The sequence below is a fragment of the Amphiura filiformis genome, chromosome 10, assembly GCF_039555335.1.
Source record: "Amphiura filiformis chromosome 10, Afil_fr2py, whole genome shotgun sequence".
In the NCBI taxonomy this organism is placed as follows: Eukaryota; Metazoa; Echinodermata; class Ophiuroidea; order Amphilepidida; family Amphiuridae; genus Amphiura; species Amphiura filiformis.
This window is the reverse complement of record NC_092637.1, coordinates 56,863,374-56,887,790: the sequence shown is the minus strand read 5'-3', so window position 1 is coordinate 56,887,790 and position 24,417 is coordinate 56,863,374.

The following is a 24,417-nucleotide window of genomic DNA, read 5'->3' as shown; positions in this document are numbered from 1 at the left end:
CGTAACACGTCGTCGGTAAATGCCGTGCTGGGCAGATGATGGTGGATGCGATATCGTCAATTTTGACGTCGCCATTGGATTAACACATAATCATGAAATCTTCACAAACAATTCTAAATTTGTTATGTGGTGTCAAAGCAAAATTATCTTACTCAAAACCGTTGGGGTACGAGAATGTACCAAACTGTAAGTATGTTGTTTTTCAATTTATAACTGCTAAGCGTATAATTTGAATGGGGCTGTCAGCCTTGTATTTTCACCAGCCTCGAACGTCACGTGTTGCGTGTCCTATGCCGGGATGTGGCCAATTTGACTTTCAAGCCTTCCGAATTCGGCACATTTGCACTACATGCAATCATAAGAAAATGGTCAACTTTGCGCTTGTCATTTTATATGAAGTCAACCTATACAATTACTGGGACTTACAAAAGTTGTAATTTAAGACTAGTAGTTATATAAAAGTGATGTTTTATAAATTTTGAAGGTGGACCACATCGACTTTGGGCCCCCTGAAAATGTTGAATTTGCAATAAATTTCATCTTCGTGAGGGCGCTGTTCGAAATGTAAATGAGTTGTGACCTCAATTTTTTGGATATGCATTGTATTTATCCTATATATAGCATCAGTGATAAAAAAAAATTATTAATCTGACAAAAGTGTGAATTTAGGGGGCTAAAATTGCCAGTTTACAAAATATTACATTTTTTCTTGCATATTTAATGACCCCGTGACACAACGCGCAATTACAGATTTTTTTTGATTTTTTATTTTTTTTGGGCATGCAGTTAGTGTGTATACAAAGTTTCAAACCTCTCTTTCTTTTTATAAAGAAGGCACAGACCCCCAAAGATGAAATTTATTTAAAGGGCAACTTTTGGGTCCAAATTTAGACCCCCTACTCCAACTTTAAATGGCTGCCACAGAAAATCCGCAAGAGCTACAGACCTCAAATTCGCAGGTTTTTAATATTTTTACAGGTTCAACATATGACTACAATATAAAGCAAATCTGAAGGGGTCAGGTGGGACGCCTCCTTGATTTCATATGGAATGACCCTGTTGTGGAATTCAATTGGCTGAGACATGATCGATAAAAGCATAGAATCGCCTCCGCTTGATCGACATTCCGCTAATCAGCAACCACGGAATTACTCAGGACTTCCAATATATAGGATTACGGTTAGAGTTAGGGGTATTGAGTTGGGTTGTCATGGTTGTGGTTAGGGTTAGTATCTACCTTATCATAGAGTGTCGAACAAATGACAAGGATGTTATAATTTAATTCACAGCGGTTATCTTACCGTCTCAGAAGTTTTACGCACATGGCTAAACCATGATGCTACCAGTCTCTGACACGAACCAAACCCAGTCGCTGCATCAGGATATGCAGCTCGGAACTGAGCTCGAATTGCATTGTTCATTTCTCCTAAAGCATATTCTGCCACCATCATCTGCCTTGTGTCATTAGCAACGTATGTAGAATCATAGCTTTCACATATACAAAGAGTCGTGACCATTGGGATTGAATTACATGTTCTATTGACATCAATTGGTGCTAATATTCCCATCGGTCCAACATCATACCGAGCATGCTCCTTTGCCACTTCAATGCTGCCCTCTGGAGCTAGAGTATGGAGAGCGTAATGAAGATCAAGTATGCTGATGAGCCGATCCTGGTTAAGAAGCAATGCCTTCATTTTATCTTCTCCGATTACTTGAGGCAAATCCTTTGAGGCATGAATAGTTAACATTGGATTGTACATTTCAACATGACCTTCACGTGATTTCGAAAGAAATTTTCCAAAAGCATTGCCATGATCCGAAAACAATATCGTCAACATATTTTTCTGGGTGGATAATGAGTTAATGTAATGGGCAAGGTCTTCATCCACAGTCTGTATCCGCCGACCTTTGGGATGGTGCGCGACGTTCGTCTCCGTATAGTGAAAAAATGGCTTACCAGCTTTCTGTAACTGTTTTTGTAATTCAGCTAAATACGATAAGGCGTAACTATGCAGGTATTTCCCGTTATAACATATTGCCTCTGCATTATGAAAAGAGCTATGACCAGTAGCTTCCCAATTAGATAATAACATATCAATTCTATCAATACCACCTTGTTTGAGAGCTTCTGGTAGCCCTTTCCACTCCGTTTCTAATCCTTTTCCGATAAGATACTTTGAAATACCCCATCCCTGTTTCCAGCACATATCGTCATACCAATAAGTCTCATAACCCCCTCTTTTATATCTTCCCAATATCACTTCAGTTTTAAAGGTTGCTGTTAGTGATCCGCTAATAACACCTGAGAACAGTGCTCTCGCGGTTTGAATAGTCATGCCATAAAACGATTGGTATAAGTTGTAGCTAAATACATAACCAGTCTCTTGCCTCCGAATATTTCTTAACGATTTAATCGTAGCAGGCAAAGAACGCATAAAATCGCTATGAGAAGTCGAATCCAACCAAATGAAATTGATGTTCACCCCATTGTGTGTTTTTGCGCTCGACGGGTTCGTCGTGACTACCTGCGGTGGGAGTAGTAACAGCTGCGACACATTCTTTTGAACGTAATTCTCCTCCTCTCTTTTGCCAATCACTACTTCTTCCTTTTCTTCAATAGTGCACTTGATGAAACAAAACCCAAAGTGTGGTTTCTCTGGTGGCTGTTCCACAAGGCTCTGTATGCGAGCCTCCAAGTTGGTGGCATTATGAATCTTAGTCCATTCTACAATTCCTTGATTCCAATCGGTGATGCCCAAGACAATAGAACTCTTACACAACGATGGGGGCATTTTACTAATGGGGCTGATTTCGCATCCTGAGTTAAAGAGAAGAAGTGAAAGAAAGTGAAAAACAAATGATTAAATGGACTTCCTTACTGTTGTTGTCGTTGAATTCAATAGCAAACAAAGATTGTTATTACTGCAATAAAACCTTCCTTCTTCAATAGCAAATTGACGAGAATAATATGCTTCTACCTATGTATAGAATTCGTATAGCTCTAGCTCTTTGATTTGCTAAAATCATGTTCAAGTGGTGGGTTACAAGGTATGTGTAGCAACAATTAACAATGAGGGGGCATTCCCTGACTTGTTGTTTAATGGTTTATGGAATGATGTGGGGCCATAGTGGTCAGCGACAACCTGTAAAGTGTGCTGAGGCTTGTGGATCAACGTCTAGGCGTTGCGCCTGTGCGTAGCGCACTATAAACCACTGCGCTTTTTCTTTTCTTTTTTTGTATTATTCCTGAACCTCGTTGACTTGGGAATGACTAATTTTGAAGTGACCGCCAATTATGACAGTTTGATATTTATTACCGAAATACGGGCCTTTTGCTGAATGAGCAAGTTTGAAGTCAAATAGCATATCATTAAAAAGCTTATGATATATAATTTCTAAACATAAAATAAAACCAAATTGACCGGGTCGACCTTACGGCTCATTCGTGGTGTACGGTCACATGATGAAAGAATATGATAATCTTCACTGTGCGTATTGAAAACCCACCCTGCGTATTGAAAACAAAAACTAACAAAAATCGAATTTTCTTAAGTTGGTAACGTGAAAGAGGGTAATGAGCATGCGCAGATCGTAAACATGAGTCATGAGCGTTTCGGTGTAGACAGGCACATATCAAAACTTGGATTTATCATGTTGAAGCCTATGGCCAGCAATAAATAGCAGAGGGCGCTGCTTACCTTGATTATCTCACAAATGTTATACGTTTTTTGGTGAGAACAGTTTGCTGTTGGTTCGGAGAAAAATAACTCAGCTGCAATCTTGCAAGAATCTTTCTCTGGCTTCTGACGTTTGCATTTTACGTGTATATCTGGTTTGGTAGATGGGTCAAAACGTTGCAAATTGCATTCTTGGTCGTTTTGCTTTGTTAAAACGTCCTAAAAGAAAAGCATATCAATTTGTAAGTGCTCTTTTAGCAAATTCACAGTTCATTGAATTTACAACCGTATGACAAAACAGGCGAAAATAGTAACTTTTTGCACAAGATTTGCAATTTAAAGAGAATTGGCTATTGCTCATTCTAGTGATGATAGTATATGGACAATATAAGTGTGCTTTTTCATTTAATGACATAAAATTTGAAAAATATTGTAAGAAACACTTGAGGTTTTGACTTTTAAAACCTACATTTTTGGTTAAAAATGTGTTTGGATAGGATGTTTTCAACAGATTTACCACATTCGTCTTGCTATAACATTAAATTGCGTTATCTGTTGACCTAGTGACAAAATGTGTTTTTAGGGGGAGTGTTAGCTTTCGTTTGATATAAAAAAAAAATTCTGATTGAATGAAGGGAACACTTAAGGTTACGACAAAAACCAATCAAAGAGGCCCATTTTTCAGCTAGAAGCTCCACAGCTCTTCGATGCTATGCACGTAACCGTGTAGTGTAATAAATGACTGTAGTGGAGACAATCACTACTTGCCTGAGAGTTCTTGGACGAAAATGTGTGCTCAGGTGTATCGAGTTGGAAACTGTGCGCATGATGGTTTATAAGAGAATCGTTTTTGTATAGAAACCTTTCCATATGAAATGGCAAAGTCGAAAAATTATTTCATATTTTTTTTTAATATTTAAAATTTATTTTAGATATTTGTATGATATTTCCTTTTGGAGCATTGTAATATATAATCATTTTAAGCACCTCTTGCATACTGTTGAATAGATAGAAGTAAAACATAATGATGGGTAACCTATTGTTTTCCCGAATAGGGACCAGTAAAACACAATGATGGTCAACCTATTGTATTCCTGAATAGGGAACCGTAAAACACAATGACACAATCAACCTATTGTTTTCCTAGTTAGAGAGATCATTAAAGGGCTGATTTTACCCACCATAGCTGTAGCTTTAAAAAAAAAAGACATTTTCTTAAGGATTTTCTTAGTATTTGCTTTGTAACCAAAGTTAATGATCTTACAACAACAGAGGGCGTATCAAATGCAACACATGTCAACTCATAGGCCAGTTGTGTCACTTTTAAAATTGGACCTTCGTCTAATTTCTTGTAACTTTACTTCTTGAGGTCATATTGGATCGAATGTGGTGTCATAATATGCAGGACTAGATTAGATTAGATCAGTTTTGAAGTTGGAATCTCTTTTTCCAAGTGTAAGGATACTTTTTGGTGCAGTATACTTTGTTTCAATTGTGAGTGCAGAATAATATTAACTTACTGGTGAAACCGAACTCAAATTCGATCTCAACTCCTTCAAGGTAACGAAACGACCACTTTGGTCATTCGCGTTCGGTGCTGGTGATATTGGTCTCACCGGGTCATTCGTGTTCGCTGCTGGTGCTATTGGTCTCACCGGGTCATTCGCGTTCGGTGCTGGTGATATTGGTCTCACCGGGTCATTCGTGTTCGCTGCTGGTGCTATTAGTCTCACCGGGTAAACACTATAACTGATTAAAAACTTGACAAATAGTGTAAAACAAATCACGTTCAGGCCCAGCACAATGAACATGAATATACGTCTTCTTCTCCTCATAACCCTCATAATTATCGTCGGGGGAAGGCAATGGTGGCTGCAGTAGACTCTGTAAGACAGAAAAGGGGGTATAATAATTGTATATCATCGCTGGGCGGAAAAAAAAACTCGTTATGTAATTTCAAGGGTCAAATGCAAAACCACGTAGGTCTAAAGTGTCTGCAATATCAATTAAAACCGCATTAGTGGGTCACAATCTGTTTTAATGCCTCCATTTAAACTGTAAACTGTAATAGTTTCTGTAAATAACAAAATAACCAACGCCATTTTCTATGTAAGTCCTTTAAATTACAGTTTCTTGTGCTTCACGCAAAATGAAAAAATCGATACATTGTCATTTGGGTCCAGTTTTTACATATGAGATTTTGCATTTGAACTTTGAAATTGCATGAGATTTTTCGGCCCAGCAACGATATCTGTTTTCCCAAGTAGTGTATTCTCATTATGAGAGCATGTCAGTACATAAGAGGAGTCTCAAACTAATTTTTCTGCAATCGTAGCTTTTTATTCATCTTTGTACGTGCTACTGATAAAAAAACGACTGCTGTGTGATACACCTCAAATCGAAAAAATTCCTCTTTTCAGAATAAAAAGTTCCAAATGGACTATTATTATTATTATTAATATTATTATTATTATTATTAACGAATACTTATATGGCGCTCTACAGAGATCACAGCGCCTTACAATATAATACAAAATTACAAACAAACCAAGAAGCAAAAATCAAAAAGAAGCACATAATAAACAAATCCCTAAACTTTAGGGAATAAATGGGTTTTCAGATGGCGTTTGAAGATTTGGACGGACGCCGTCTCTCTGATGCCAACAGGAAGCTGATTCCAAAGATATGGGCCAACCACGTGAAATGCTTTGTCACCAGCCGTACGCCTCGAGCGTGGAACAACAAGCCTGGTAACATCAGAGGAAGAACGGAGTCGACGCCTAGAGTCATCATTGCCATCTGAAATATTGTACAAAACAAGATCATTGGTAAGATAGCAAGGAGCTAGATCATGAAGACATTTATAGATATATAACAGTATCTTGTACTTAATTCTGTCCTTAACCGGAAGCCAGTGAAGAGTACACAAAAGCTGTGACGAGCTTTGGTCCCGTCCACAAGCAAATACCAACCGCGCAGCCTTATTCTGCAGGCGCTGAATACGCTTGAGGTCGACTTCCTTGGCGCCAAAAAGTAACGAATTGGCATAGTCTATTCGGGACAGGACCAAAGATCATACAGCGTGATGACAGGCTTCTTGTGTAATGAACCTTCTTATTCGCCATAGATTACGAATATGATAATTAACGCTCCTACACAGACTACTGATCTGGTCGGACATATTCATGCCGGAATCAAATATGACGCCTAGATTTTTTACAGAGGAGGTAGTTTGAATGGTTATGTTACCGAGCTCCATTTGAATAACAGGCAATGTACTCAATATTCTTGGTGTGGCAATTACCATAAACTCACTTTTGGCTTGATTAAGTTGCAACTTGTTTTGATACATCCAGGTGTTTATCTTGGATATACAGTTAGAAAGTACACCAAGAGCACGGTCACAATCTCCAGGAACCTTAGGATCAAACTCACAAAATAATTGTGTATCATCAGCATACGAGTGAAATTTGACATTATGCTCCCTAATTATGTCACCAACAGGATGGACATACATAATAAAACACTGTGGTCCTACAATGGAGCCCTGTGGAACAGAATAATTGAAAAAATGCTGATCTGACATAACACTGTTAATCATCACTCTTGTTCTACGATCTTCAAGGTACGATTTGAACCAATCTAAGGCAGGCCCGGTGATACCAAAACGACCTTCGAGTCTATTTAACAAAATTGCATGGTCGATAGTGTCGAAGGCTGCCAACATGTCAAGCAATACAAGCAGAATAGCCTTGTTGGCATCCATTGACTGAAGGATGTCGCTTCGAACATGGAGAAGAGCGCTCTCAGTGGAGTGATGAGCTTTATAAGCAGATTGGAAAATCTCACCAAGTTTGTTATGGCCAATATACTCAATTACTTGACACGACGCGGCCTTCTCAATAACTTTGGCAATACACTTGATGTTTGCTACCGGACGATAACTCTTCAGGGCATTTGGGTCCATATTGGTCTTTTTCAGGACAGGAGTGATTATGGAGTGTTTTAATGTCTCTGGGAAAACACCTGACACAAGAGATGCGTTAACAATTCTTGTGATGATGGATAACAAGTGTGGTAAATTTTGTTTTATAAGCCACGATGGAAGAGTGTCCAAAGAGCATGATTTGTTAGACATTTGACGTATAATTTCAGAAACACTAGAAGTTGAAAGTGATTCAAAACCAGACATATTACTTTCGCAAACGTTGTTAACCACAACACTCTCCGTTGTGGCAGTGTTGTTAGATCTAATTGTTTCAACTTTTTCAACAAAGAATGACAAAAAGTCATTAGCAAGATCAGTGTTAGAGTCTGCATTCGGCAATACACGAGAGGATGTGTTTAAAAGACCATTCAATGTCTTGAACATATCTTTAGTATTTGAGCTAAGAAACTTTTCAGTGAAAAATTGCTGCTTAGATTGAACAATGAGTTTATTAACTGTCTTTCTGATCGAGCAGTGCATCATAGTCTATTACAGAGCGAGTCTTGCGCCATCTGCGTTCCAGACGTCTTCTGACGCGCCTTTCCTGGTGGATGTTGTCGCTATACCATGGAAGCCTAGCCTTTACCACGCGTTCTTTCGTGACGGCAGGACAGAGTTCATCAAGAACAGATAACGTAATTGATTCATACATATCGCATAGTGTATCAGGATCGTTACAGTCTGAAGGTATTGCGCGGAGACGATCGTCAAGACATTCGCCAAACCGTTGCATATCAAGTTTTTGATATTCACGCGATGTTTTAGTCACCTTCATAGGCTGCGGTTTTTCATATTGAACAGTGCACATGATGATATTGTGATCTGAATAGAACAATGGATCGGTGTAAGTGTCCTGAATAATGTCATCATCAAGCCTGGAAATTACCAAGTCGAGAGTGTGCCCATGTATGTGAGTAGGGCCAAAGATGTGTTGCTGAAAGCCATACATAGACAAACTAGATTGAAATTTAAAACCAAATTTGCTCAAGAAAGTATATTTTAGTGTAATAAAGTAGAGTTTTTGCAAGCAAGCTATTTTAAGGGGGAAATGTTCACATTTTTGAAATTCCGCACTCACCTACAACAATCCTGGCTTTGCAAATTTGAGATATTATTGACATTTTTATATAGGGCGGTTAGGGCTTATAATTTAACATTTCACATGGGATCGGAGGATGTGAGTCCATGGCTTTGTTTTCAAGTCCAAGCCAAGCCGAGCTGATTCCGATAAAAAAAATCCAGATACATTATTGGAGTGGCATAACCTCTTCTGGATAGTATCTAGAACAAATGAATAGCTATTGTACAAGGTGTCCCATAAAAAGGTTACATGTAGAAAATGAACCGCATTTTGCGATGGTACAACAAAACACTGTCATTTTTTCACGTATGATTTATTCATCCTTCTTGTAATTGCCTGCTAAGTTTCAACTCCATATCTTTAAAGCAACTTAACTTATGAGCGCAAGATGACAGGGGTGTCAAGAGTGACTAATCATCAAAATATCTCACAACGAAAGTTAAACACAAGCAAATTTTTGTTCCCTATTTTTTCTAATTATTTTTAATTCTCTCTTTTTTTCATGGTATTTGCACTAAAGAACCACATTGACAATTAAATATTGCAAATATCTTACAGTGCTTCATGACTCTTGTTAGTAAAAATAAAGATGGTCATCAGAGAGGAACACTTTTTGGTGAAGGCATTTCTGCACGCTGCATCTCCTGCCATCAACATAATAAAATTAATAACAATTTGCATTTAGGCTTTGTTTGGGTTTTATTTAGTTGAAATCGCTGCCGTGTTATATACTGTAAGAATACTGTCCATTTTCTGACCAAACTCTCGAAGTAAAAGTGAACAAGTTTAATTATCTGTTCAACAAAATAATATACTGCGCCTGTCATGCTATGACTGGACCTACTCAAATGACCCGCCATATGCACTGTGTGCCGTGTGCGGGCAGCGAACCGCATGTTGCATTATGTCACGTACACATGATAAACAGCTTGCTCAGGAATGCGTGGAATGCGAGCTAAATACGCATGTTGTGAACTTGACATTCACAGGGGTACTAGTAGAGGGGACATACATTATATCATGAAAAGGACATTTATATTTGTTAACATTAACTTAGATTGTTTTCAAAAATCTACATGTAACCTTTTTTGGGGACACCCGGTACTATTCTATCGAGTGATACCAAAGTAAGGGACCGTTCACAAACACTTCTAAGGGGGGCCTGATGCAAAAAAAATTCATCGCGAAAATTTTTCGCCCCCCTTTACAGACCTAAAAAATTTCAGGGCCCCCTTTTGACATGAAAATTATGGGTCAACCCCATAGAAAAGCATATAAACTTAATTTTTCCAGGAAAATTTGTGGTCATTTTTTCAGTGCCCCCTTAGGAGGGTCAAACATTTTCAGGGCCCCCTTTTGCATCAGCCCCCCCTTTGTGTTTGTGAAAGAACCAACAATTTCCGATATGAAGTCACTATAACATCATAATGTAAGTGATACAATGACATTTTCACAGGGGGGGGCAGGTGGACAGGATGGACGAAGTCCAGGGGCCTTGAGGCTTCAGGGTCCCCCCCAAGCAATAGCGAAAATAAGATAAGGGATGATAATGGAAATGTTAAAAAGGTCGCGCACTGCTTTTGTCCATAGGCCCCCGAGGCTCTTGCTAAACCCATGGCTTTTCAGTTTATAATTCCGGGCCATCAACGCTAACATGAACGCAACTACACGTATTAGTTTGTTGCCAAGTGTCAATTTGTCCAGATCTAAAGTGCCAAAAAATACGAACATTTACACGTTTCTGTAAAGTGCCAAATAACTGAGGTGTTAGTTCAATATACCAGGAAAATATTTTACATGAGGAAACCATGTTACTTTGGCTGGTTTTGTTCAATAATGTTCAATTCTAGATCTGAATATATTTTTTTTAATTCAAGAAACATTTATTTCACAACTTCAATAATATATGATATAATGACAAATGCCAGAATTAGCGAAACAATATCATACAAAATTATTTAAGCAAGTAGTCTATCCGATCACAAGCTGACTGCTGATACCAATGATACCAACTGTTATCACACTAATAATCTGTATATACGTGTATATTTTGTAGCAATTTTTAACATAGATTCTCGTTTCTATATCAAGTTATTCATCTTTTTCTGTTTTTTCTGGTAATTTTAATTCTATAAACTGTACATTTGTGTGCAAATTTAGGGCGCTAATTACAATTAGCCCAATAATATAAGTTTTACCTTACATTTCATGATAAAGAGATTTTTTGAAAATTCCCTTGTCACTTGTTAGTCTATTTGCTGATATTCTAATACCATTTTACAAAATAATGTCTACCCCTTGTAAAGGTGCAAACAAGATTTTAGGCAAATAGCGCCATCATTGTTCAACTTTTCTTTAAAATTACTCAGTTTTACATGCCATCAAACAACCGTGTTAGATATACGACATGGATTTTTTTATCATAGTGCTGTGTTTTCGTACTGTGTTTGGAACTACTATACATCATGGATTTTCAATTCTTGTGTTTTCTATTATAGTGCTGTGTTTGAAAATACAGCATGATTTTTATAATTCTTATGTTTTATATTATAGTGCTGTGTATGCGTGTTGTATTTGGAAATACATGCTTTTTTTAATTCTTATGTATTCTATTATTGTGCTGTGTTTGGAAATACAGGGTGGAATTTATTTGATTTTTTATGTTATACTAGAGTGTTGTGTTTTGCTCTGTGTTTTATAAGAATTTAAATAATCCCTCCTGTATTTCCAAATGCAGCACGCAAACACAGCACTATAATAGAAAACATAAACATGTTTTAATTCTTATGTTTTCTATTATAGTGCTGTGTTTTCGTGCTGTGTTTGGAATGGAAATATAACATGGATTTGTTTTAACTCTTGTGTTTTCTATTATAGTGCTGTGTTTGGAAATACAGCATACATTTTTCAACTCTTATGTTTTATATCATGATAGTGCTGTGTTTGGAAATACAGCATGTCTTTTTTTACTTTTTTTTTTAATTCTTATGTTTTCTATTAGGGTGCTGTATTAATTGAGTGATGTGTTTGGAAATACAGCATGGATTTTGTTTAATTCTTGTGTTTTCTAATATAGTGCTGTATTTGCGTGTTGTGTTTGGATATATTCGTTTTATTGTTCTGTTTTCTATCTTAGTGCTGTGTTTGGGTGCTGTATTTGAAAATACAACATAGATTTTTTTTTAAATTCTTACGTTTCTATCATAGTACTGTGTTTGGGTGCTGTGTTTGGAAATACAGCATGGGTTTATCTAATTCACTAGTTTTACATCATAGTGATGTGTTTGCGTTCTGTGTTTGGAAATACAGCATGGATTTATTTAATTCATTAGTTTTACATTATAGTGCTGTGTTTGCGTTCTGTGTTTGGAAATACAGCATGGGTTTATTTAATTCATTAGTTTTACATTATAGTGCTGTGTTTGCGTTCTGTGTTTGGAAATACAGCATGGGTTTATCTAATTCATTAGTTTTACATTATAGTGCTGTGTTTGCGTTCTGTGTTTGGAAATACAGCATGGATTTATTTAATTCATTGGTTTTACATTATAGTGCTGTGTTTGCGTTCTGTGTTTAGAAATACAGCATGGATTTATTTAATTCAGTAGTTTTACATTGTAGTGCTGTGTTTGCGTTCTGCGTTTGGAAATACAGCATGGATTTATTTAATTCAGTAGTTTTACATTATAGTGCTGTGTTTGCGTTCTGTGTTTAGAAAGACAGCATGGATTTATCTAATTCATTAGTTTTGCATTATAGTGCTGTGTTTGCGTTCTGTGTTTGGAAATACAGCATGGATTTATTTAATTCAGTAGTTTTACATTATAGTGCTGTGTTTGCGTTCTGTGTTTAGAAATACAGCATGGATTTATTTAATTCATTAGTTTTACATTATAGTGCTGTGTTTGCGTTGTGTGTTTAGAAATACAGCATGGATTTATTTCATTCATTAGTTTTACATTATAGTGCTGTGTTTGTGTGCTGTGTTTGGAAATACAGCATGGATTTATTTAATTCATTAGTTTTACATTATAGTGCTGTGTTTGCGTTCTGTGTTTAGAAATACAGCATGGGTTTATCTAATTCATTAGTTTTACATCATAGTGCTGTGTTTGCGTTCTGTGTTTGGAAATACAGCATGGGTTTATCTAATTCATTAGTTTTACATTATAGTGCTGTGTTTGCGTTCTGTGTTTGGAAATACAGCATGGGTTTATCTAATTCATAAGTTTTACACCATAGCGCTGTGTTTGCGTTCTATGTTTAGAAATACAGCATGAATTTATCTAATTCATTAGTTTTACATCATAGTGCTGTGTTTGCGTTCTGTGTTTGGAAATACAGCATGGATTTATTTCATTCATTAGTTTTACATTATAGTGCTGTGTTTGCGTTCTATGTTTGGAAATACAGCATGGGTTTATTTAATTCATTAGTTTTACATTATAGTGCTGTGTTTGCGTTCTGTGTTTAGAAATACAGCATGGGTTTATTTAATTCAGTAGTTTTACATTATAGTGCTGTGTTTGGGTGCTGTGTTTGGAAATACAACATGGATTTATTTAATTCAGTAGTTTTAGATTATAGTGCTGTGTTTGCGTTCTGTGTTTGGAAATACAGCATGGATTTATTTAATTAATTAGTTTTACATTATAGTGCTGTGTTTGCGTTCTGTGTTTAGAAATACAGCATGGGTTTATTTAATTCATTAGTTTTACATTATAGTGCTGTGTTTGGGTTCTGTGTTTATAAATACAGCATGGATTTATCTAATTCATTAGTTTTACATTATAGTGCTGTGTTTGCGTTCTGTGTTTGGAAATACAGCATGGATTTATTTAATTCAGTAGTTTTACATTATAGTGCTGTGTTTGCGTTCTGTGTTTGGAAATACAGCATGGATTTATTTAATTCAATAGTTTTACATTATAGTGCTGTGTTTGGAAATAGAGCATGGATTTATTTAATTCATTAGTTTTACATTATAGTGCTGTGTTTGCGTTCTGTGTTTGGAAATACAGCATGGATTTATTTAATTCAGTAGTTTTACATTATAGTGCTGTGTTTGCGTTCTGTGTTTGGAAATACAACATGGATTTATTTAATTCAGTAGTTTTACATTATAGTGCTGTGTTTGCGTTCTGTGTTTGGAAATACAGCATGGATTTATTTAATTCAGTAGTTTTACATTATAGTGCTGTGTTTGCGTTGTGTGTTTAGAAATACAGCATGGATTTATTTCATTCATTAGTTTTACATTATAGTGCTGTGTTTGCGTTCTGTGTTTGGAAATACAGCATGGATTTATTTAATTCAGTAGTTTTACATTATAGTGCTGTGTTTGCGTTGTGTGTTTAGAAATACAGCATGGATTTATTTAATTCAGTAGTTTTACATTATAGTGCTGTGTTTGCGTTCTGTGTTTGGAAATACAGCATGGATTTATTTAATTCAATAGTTTTACATTATAGTGCTGTGTTTGGAAATAGAGCATGGATTTATTTAATTCATTAGTTTTACATTATAGTGCTGTGTTTGCGTTCTGTGTTTGGAAATACAGCATGGATTTATTTAATTCAGTAGTTTTACATTATAGTGCTGTCTTTGCGTTCTGTGTTTGGAAATACAGCATGGGTTTATTTAATTCATTGGTTTTACATTATAGTGCTGTGTTTGCGTTCTGTGTTTAGAAATACAGCATGGATTTATTTAATTCAGTAGTTTTACATTATAGTGCTGTGTTTGCGTTCTGTGTTTGGAAATACAACATGGATTTATTTAATTCAGTAGTTTTACATTATAGTGCTGTGTTTGCGTTCTGTGTTTAGAAATACAGCATGGATTTATTTAATTCATTAGTTTTACATTATAGTGCTGTGTTTGCGTTGTGTGTTTAGAAATACAGCATGGATTTATTTCATTCATTAGTTTTACATTATAGTGCTGTGTTTGTGTGCTGTGTTTGGAAATACAGCATGGATTTATTTAATTCATTAGTTTTACATTATAGTGCTCTGTTTGCGTTCTGTGTTTATAAATACAGCATGGGTTTATCTAATTCATTAGTTTTACATCATAGTGCTGTGTTTGCGTTCTGTGTTTGGAAATACAGCATGGGTTTATCTAATTCATTAGTTTTACATTATAGTGCTGTGTTTGCGTTCTGTGTTTGGAAATACAGCATGGGTTTATCTAATTCATAAGTTTTACATCATAGTGCTGTGTTTGCGTTCTATGTTTAGAAATACAGCATGGATTTATCTAATTCATTAGTTTTACATCATAGTGCTGTGTTTGCGTTCTGTGTTTGGAAATACAGCATGGATTTATTTCATTCATTAGTTTTACATTATAGTGCTATGTTTGCGTTCTATGTTTGGAAATACAGCATGGGTTTATTTAATTCAGTAGTTTTACATTATAGTGCGTGCTGTGTTTGCGTTCTGTGTTTAGAAATACAGCATGGGTTTATTTAATTTTGTAGTTTTACATTATAGTGCTGTGTTTGGGTGCTGTGTTTGGAAATACAACATGGATTTATTTAATTCAGTAGTTTTAGATTATAGTGCTGTGTTTGCGTTCTGTGTTTGGAAATACAGCATGGATTTATTTAATTCATTAGTTTTACATTATAGTGCTGTGTTTGCGTTCTGTGTTTAGAAATACAACATGGATTTATTTAATTCATTAGTTTTACATTATAGTGCTGTGTTTGCGTTCTGTGTTTGGAAATACAGCATGGGTTTATTTAATTCAGTAGTTTTACATTATAGTGCGTGCTGTGTTTGCGTTCTGTGTTTAGAAATACAGCATGGGTTTATTTCATTCATTAGTTTTACATTATAGGGCTATGTTTGTGTGCTGTGTTTGGAAATACAGCATGGATTTATTTAATTCATTAGTTTTACATTATAGTGCTGTCTTTGCGTTCTGTGTTTGGAAATACAGCATGGGTTTATTTAATTCATTGGTTTTACATTATAGTGCTGTGTTTGCGTTCTGTGTTTGGAAATACAGCATGGATTTATTTAATTCATTAGTTTTACATTATAGTGCTGTGTTTGCGTTCTGTGTTTAGAAATACAGCATGGATTTATTTAATTCAGTAGTTTTACATTATAGTGCTGTGTTTGCGTTCTGTGTTTGGAAATACAGCATGGATTTATTTAATTCATTAGTTTTACATTATAGTGCTGTGTTTGCGTTCTGTGTTTAGAAATACAGCATGGATTTATTTAATTCATTAGTTTTACATTATAGTGCTGTGTTTGCGTTGTGTGTTTAGAAATACAGCATGGATTTATTTCATTCATTAGTTTTACATTATAGTGTTGTGTTTGTGTGCTGTGTTTGGAAATACAGCATGGATTTATTTAATTCATTAGTTTTACATTATAGTGCTCTGTTTGCGTTCTGTGTTTATAAATACAGCATGGGTTTATCTAATTCATTAGTTTTACATCATAGTGCTGTGTTTGCGTTCTGTGTTTGGAAATACAGCATGGGTTTATCTAATTCATTAGTTTTACATTATAGTGCTGTGTTTGCGTTCTGTGTTTGGAAATACAGCATGGATTTATCTAATTCATTAGTTTTACATCATAGTGCTGTGTTTGCGTTCTGTGTTTGGAAATACAGCATGGATTTATTTAATTCAGTAGTTTTACATTATAGTGCTGTGTTTGCGTTCTGTGTTTGGAAATACAGCATGGATTTATCTAATTCATTAGTTTTACATCATAGTGCTGTGTTTGCGTTCTGTGTTTGGAAATACAGCATGGATTTATTTAATTCATTAGTTTTACATTATAGTGCTGTGTTTGCGTTGTGTGTTTAGAAATACAGCATGGATTTATTTCATTCATTAGTTTTTCATTATAGTGCTGTGTTTGTGTGCTGTGTTTGGAAATACAGCATGGATTTATTTAATTCATTAGTTTTACATTATAGTGCTCTGTTTGCGTTCTGTGTTTATAAATACAGCATGGGTTTATCTAATTCATTAGTTTTACATCATAGTGCTGTGTTTGCGTTCTGTGTTTGGAAATACAGCATGGGTTTATCTAATTCATTAGTTTTACATTATAGTGCTGTGTTTGCGTTCTGTGTTTGGAAATACAGCATGGATTTATCTAATTCATTAGTTTTACATCATAGTGCTGTGTTTGCGTTCTGTGTTTGGAAATACAGCATGGATTTATTTCATTCATTAGTTTTACATTATAGTGCTATGTTTGCGTTCTATGTTTGGAAATACAGCATGGGTTTATTTAATTCAGTAGTTTTACATTATAGTGCGTGCTGTGTTTGCGTTCTGTGTTTAGAAATACAGCATGGGTTTATTTAATTCAGTAGTTTTACATTATAGTGCTGTGTTTGGGTGCTGTGTTTGGAAATACAACATGGATTTATTTAATTCAGTAGTTTTACATTATAGTGCTGTGTTTGCGTTCTGTGTTTGGAAATACAGCATGGATTTATTTAATTCAGTAGTTTTACATTATAGTGCTGTGTTTGCGTTCTGTGTTTGGAAATACAGCATGGATTTATTTAATTCATTAGTTTTACATTATAGTGCTGTGTTTGCGTTCTGTGTTTAGAAATACAGCATGGGTTTATTTAATTCAGTAGTTTTACATTATAGTGCTGTGTTTGCGTTCTGTGTTTAGAAATACAGCATGGGTTTATTTCATTCATTAGTTTTACATTATAGTGCTGTGTTTGCGTTCTGCGTTTGGAAATACAGCATGGATTTATCTAATTCATTAGTTTTACATTATAGTGCTGTGTTTGCGTTCTGTGTTTGGAAATACAACATGGATTTATTTAATTCAGTAGTTTTACATTATAGTGCTGTGTTTGGGTTCTGTGTTTGGAAATACAGCATGGATTTATTTAATTCAGTAGTTTTACATTATAGTGCTGTGTTTGCGTTCTGTGTTTGGAAATACAGCATGGATTTATTTCATTCATTAGTTTTACATTATAGTGCTGTGTTTGTGTGCTGTGTTTGGAAATACAGCATGGATTTATTTAATTCATTAGTTTTACATTATAGTGCTGTGTTTGCGTTCTGTGTTTAGAAATACAGCATGGGTTTATCTAATTCATTAGTTTTACATCATAGTGCTGTGTTTGCGTTCTGTGTTTGGAAATACAGCATGGGTTTATCTAATTCATTAGTTTTACATTATAGTGCTGTGTTTGCGTTCTGTGTTTGGAAATACAGCATGGGTTTATCTAATTCATAAGTTTTACACCATAGTGCTGTGTTTGCGTTCTATGTTTAGAAATACAGCATGGATTTATCTAATTCATTAGTTTTACATCATAGTGCTGTGTTTGCGTTCTGTGTTTGGAAATACAGCATGGATTTATTTCATTCATTAGTTTTACATTATAGTGCTGTGTTTGCGTTCTGTGTTTGGAAATACAGCATGGATTTATTCATTTATTTATTTATGTTTTACATTGTAGAGCTGTGTTCGCGTGCTGTGTTTGGAGAGACGCCATTGATTTTTTTTGTTAATTCTTATGTTTTCTATTATACTGTTGTTTTCTCGTGCTGTGGTTTGAACACCTGTTTTCGTCTGCGCGATAAAGCCCGGCTCATCCGCCCTACAGTTTTTATATTATATTATGGTATGAATTATATTAAAGCACATATAATTAAAATTAACACAGGTACTCCCTGAGTTCTTTTGATCTCTTTTATTCACAAGTTTATTTGTGAAAATAATATTAAATGAATTGATTTGGTTTGTTACTTGTTTTTAGTGTTATATTTATTAGGCAATGGCTTTTTGCGGTTGCTACAATCCGTCATGATGAGTTATTTTGGCAATTCATTCTATATTGGATATTTCTATACGTCTTTCATAAATCATAGTTTCAACAAATCACTTGGTTGATTTTTTTTATTATATTATTGGATATTTGACTTGTATTGACTATGATTGGGATCATGTTACATTTCAACGTTCATGCATAACGTTTCTCCCCGGGTTACGTTTTGGTCTCTTTGTTTTCTTGGTGGCTTTGAAAAGTGCCGTTTTATTGACATGCAGTAAATGTTATTTCTTCTTGGAAATTTCTCATAGATGGTAGAAATCACGATGAGACTCCTGGATAACATGGAGCTCAAATATATTATATCATATATACCATTAGGCTGTGTATTCTTAATGAGGAACCATTACATTCAGCTGTGCCTTTCACACCATTACTCGTTGACTGCCGATAAAACGCCCAATAAAGACCACTCCACACCATACATAAATTCTCCCAGTCACATTTCCCAAATATGAAATTAAAAAAGTCAAATTTTAATTTACTTCTTTTAAAGTTTAGCAGAAGCGGGGTTCGAACTCACGGCGCAACGCTTAGTACTCTATGAGCCTAGCGCCTTAGACCACTCGGCCACTTGTCTTGTTATTCATTTGAAACTTATTTAAAAATGTAATCGCTACCACGTGACAAGCAAAGACAGAAAACGTATTATATTTTGGAATTTTATCATTAATGTGTATTATAATAGAGCTACCATTATTTATATTGTTGAATTCTCAAGCGCATCATTTCGAATTGGGGTTTTATTCCTAAAGCCCGATACTGACTCCACCTGTACATTTTAATTTCATCGCGGGATGCTGAGATGTTTGAAAAGCATCGCAGCATCGCATACCGCTGCGAAGTGGAGTCAGGATCGGGCTTAATTCGAACCACCAGCATCCATGGTTCGATGTAGAGAGTCTTTCCTATTCAGAGGAAATATTGCAATTACACACCTTATTGCCTTTTAACAATAACCAATGACACTAGCACGTAATTCCAGTCAAGCACCAATCTTTAATCCTATTGTTGAAGAGGATAATAAGCTTATACTTATGTATAGCATTCGTAAAAAAGCTTAAGTCTTTGTTTGCTTTGGTTAAGTCCTGTTCAAGTGGTGGATTAACCAACAATTAACAATGAGAGTACATTCCTGATCCTCGTTCAGTTGGCGATGATTTGAAGTGACCGCCAATTATGACCATTTGATATTTAATAGGGGCCTACCAGCAATGTGGAAAAAAAGAAATAATGTAGTGCCAAAATAATGTACCCTTTTACGGAAGGAGCAAAGTTTAACAAGTTACAACTCCGCTTCTGCAGTACGAATGTCAGCGGCGAATGTCAGGATATTATTTCCCAGCCTTGAAAAAAATTGCAGGCAGAGGTGGGAATCGATCTCGGTACCTCCCGGTTAAAAAGTACTGTGCGAAACCACTAAGCCAACTAAATATCTGTCGTGAGATGCTTGACATTAATCTTTGATATTGCTGAATGGAACAAATCGCGGAATTAAATCAGTAATAAAAGAAGTAGATTCTTATTTAGCGGCCAAATTGGATAAAAGGGAAATATTTGTCCCTGCTCTAAAGAAAATATAGGTTAGAAAATTATCAAATAAAATTAAATTAAAAATTGAGACTTTATATTTATTTATTTCACAAGGCGGCATTTTCACAGACAAACACTGTATACGCTAAAAACTCGACCCTCATTACTAGATGATGGCATAGCTCAGTGTTAGAGCATCAGACTGGTAATGTCAATATCGTTGGTTCGAATCCGCCTGCCAGCAATGGTTATTATGATTTTAATGCTACGCTACAATTTGTTCATTTTTTTTTTTTTTTATTTATTTATTCATTCATTCATTCATTCATTCATTCATTCATTCATTCATTTATCTATTTATTTATTTATTTATTTATTTATATATTTATTTATTTATTTATTTATTTATTTAAATAATTTGATATATTTGAAAGGGGTATTTGAGCAATTTGAAATTTTTACTCCCGTATAATCCTATGGGGTCATTTTGAACCCACTCCTCCCAAATTGCCAAAACCTATGAGTTTAAATCATACATAATGATCAGTACGTCAATCATGAGTGAACACCGGTTGGTCACTGCATTTATTTGGGAATGGGTAGGCACTGCAGCTTGATTCACCATCCACAACATAATAATGTGTGCACATGCTACATTATATACACTTGTAGGCCTATGTTGTTGTTGGTGTATAAGTAATGGGCCTTGCAATTGAAATGCCTCAAGCTTTTAATCCGATATGCAGATTATCTATTTGTTTTCATGAATTGGAAGACATTCTTTGATGTATTACTGAGCTCAATGATCTGAAATTACTGGAGTGTGAGGTCAGCATAGTATTTTATTAACAGAAAGTATAGAGGCCCTGCATGAAATTATCGATTGACTCCAAACAAAGGATTTGAGCCGGTGTCCTTCACCGTAGTTATGGCGGAGTGCAGTCCATTCAATCAAATGTTGTCATCAACCTATTTGATTGCAATCATGCTTTTGTTGAATGCATTTGAGTAGTCCGCCATATTTACGGGATGATATGTCACATGCAAGGCCTCTATTCTCCAAATTCATTTCCTAATGTACGTGAGAATGATACAATAATGACATGATGAACATAATCATTGATGCATCAGTTTTAAAATAGACTAGGCGGTTACCATATTTGGCGGTTCTCGGCTGGGCGCGATTACCAGGCTGATGGTGACATGTCCATATGACAGTTTTTACTAATTTGACCTCAGATGACCCCTGGCGACCCCAAAATGACCTTCCAAAAATTTGGCTCTAAATGTTGACTGTACCCACCAAGTTTCATGCCCATACGACAGTTTTTAGTAATTTGACCTCAGATGACCCCTGGGTGACCTTGGATGACCCCAAAATGATCTAAACTTATAACTCTAAATGTTGACTGTACCCACCAAGTTTCATGCCCATATATGAGTTTTTACTAATTTGACCTCAGATGACCCGTGGTAACCTTGGATGACCCCAAAATGACCTTCAAAAAATGTTGTTTTAAATGTTGATTGTACCTACCAAGTTTCATGCCCATACGACACTTTTAGTAATTTGACCTCAGATGACCCCTGGGAGCGGACCCCGGTGTCAGATGACTTTAAAACGAACATAAACATCTTCTTGACAGGACAGAACTACACCCACCCACCGAGTTTGAGCCCCGTACGACCTAGTTTCATGCCCATATGACAGTTTTTAGTCATTTTACCTCAAATGACCCCTGGGACGGGGCCCCGGGGTCGGATGACTTAACGAACATGAACATCTTCTTGCCAGGACAGAACTACACCCACCCACCCACCGAGTTTGAGTCCCGTAAGACCTAGTTTCATGCCCATATGGCAGTTTTTAGTCATTTGACCTCAAATGACCCCTTGGAGGGGGCCCCGGGTCGGATGACTTAACGAACATAAACTTCTTCTTGCCAGGACAGAACTACACCCACCCACCGAGTTTGAGCCCCGTACGACCTACGACGGCCTCACATTAGCAGTCACAGACAAAACCTAAATCTACAGAATATATCCATTACTCGTCTCGAAAGAGCTCAAAATAAATAACTTAGAAAATTTTCTTGATGTCCTTTAACATGTTTCCATAGTTAACCATCGTTAGCCATGGATATCTATGCTGTAGAACTGACCGGTGACTAAGTCCGATTTATTGGGACGTTTATCGACCATCAACGAGTAATGCGGTATGCTGATAAGTACCCATGTGATAAAAAGTTTCCAAAGTCTAGTTGTATGCGTTAAATGTGTTACGAGTATAACAAATGACCTAATTAAGGGATCTGGAATGAGCGTTTTGAGCGTTTCGACAGTATTTTTTGTGGGACATGAGAGCACATCAGACATATCGAATTGCATTCTGAATACGAAGAATGTCTTTCTGATATCAAATAATTTTAATTTTTGAAATTCACGATACAAATTTTATGACAAATTATTAATTTTTCACATTTTTGATATATAACAGTCCTCGAAGTAAATTTTATAAATCTAATGATATATTCTTAAAGTGTATGTAGCTGGGAGGAAAAGCCGACGATCAATTGAAAATTTTGGCCTTTCATATTGAAGATATGGATTTTTTCCCAAAAGACCTTAATTTTTTTTTTGGTGTTTTGGGAAAAAAATCCATATCTTCAATACAAAAGGTCAAAATTTTCAATTGATCGTCGGCTTTTCATCCCACCTACATACACTTTAAGCATAAATCATCAGATTTATAAAGTTTACTTCAAGTACTGTTAAATATCGAAAATATCAATTTTTAATGATTTGCCATAAAATGTGTATTACATTGCGAATTTCAAAAATTAAAATTATTTGATATCAGAAGGCCATTCTTCGTATTCAAAATGCAATTCGATATGTCTGATGTGCTCTAATGTCCCACAATAAATACTGTCCAAACGTTCATACCCCACCCCTTAAATCAAAAGCATTTTCTTATTTTCGCTTGTAAGAACAAATAAAAAATTTATTCGAAATTACAGTTGGGATACATGGTATATTTGTAAAAACATCAAATAAATACGTTCAACTACTCATTTTTAGTTTATCGTAAATACGATTATCGATTAAATGTAACAATTACGGTACGGAATAAAGCGTAGTATAAACACGTCTGTCAATAGCCTCAGATTGATCATTCAACACTCCTTCGATTCAGTTTATAATTTTTAGTTTCTTTTTTGTTCAGAAACCAAAAATTGGCGGATTAAAAAGAGGGGCAGAACTTGTCTGCAACCATAACATCTAAAGCTAAATTGAATAAAAATGGACGAATGGGGTATCAAAATGCGCGTTAATAAATCATCATTCTCTCTATGTTAAAATACTGTTTGTGGGCCAGAAAGAGATAAACAGAGCCAAATACGATTCTTCCGTTGCCACCAGTACATAGAGGGCCCCCTACTTCCATTTGGCGTTCAAAATATCTCTCCCGATATGTGTTTCCTTTAAAAAGTGAGATAAAAATAACATGGGCGTGTTATTATTATCGTCCCCACATTTTATTTCACTTTTATATTTCCTAAATCGTGCATTTGTACTCTCTCACTCGCTGACAGGATAACGACCGTAGTAGGGGGACCCCTACTATATTCCCCACATTGCAACAGCTCCTATAATGCGTTTATGGAGCTCACCGTAGAAGTGGGGACATCGCCTATGTCCCCACTTTTCATTTTAGTCCACACTTTGACGGTGAAAATCCTCTCTCAATCCTCAATCAATTAATCAATCAAAATCAAACAAGCAAACGTGTCAAGTATTCAGAGAGGGTTGTCCGGGGTCAAAGGTTAATTGGGGTCAAATCTTTAAAATGACTTAATTGCGGTCAAACTTAGTGTCAAACTAATTGCTGTCAAACTTAGTGTCAAATAAACAAATAAATAAATAAATAAACAGAATAGCACTAAAAAGCTGCACACGGCTGATTGATTTTCACCCATTTCAATTATTTCGAAGAATCAACAAAGTACTAACAGGATTTATTGTTGTAATGACAACTTTCGCTTTTAATTAATATTCAACCAACAATGCAATGAAGTCCATGACGGTACTGTAGTTTGCAGAGATACAAATTCAAGTCTTTACGAACGATCGTAACAATTGATTGGGGAATGTTGGGTAAGGATTGCGTCTTGAGCTGATCTCTGGGTCTTGCTGTAACGCATGTCTAACTCTAGCAGTGTTCACTTGTGATCTAGCAGTTCGTGGTCTGCCTGAAGTTTCCGGCTGTCTGTTTTAGTAAAACT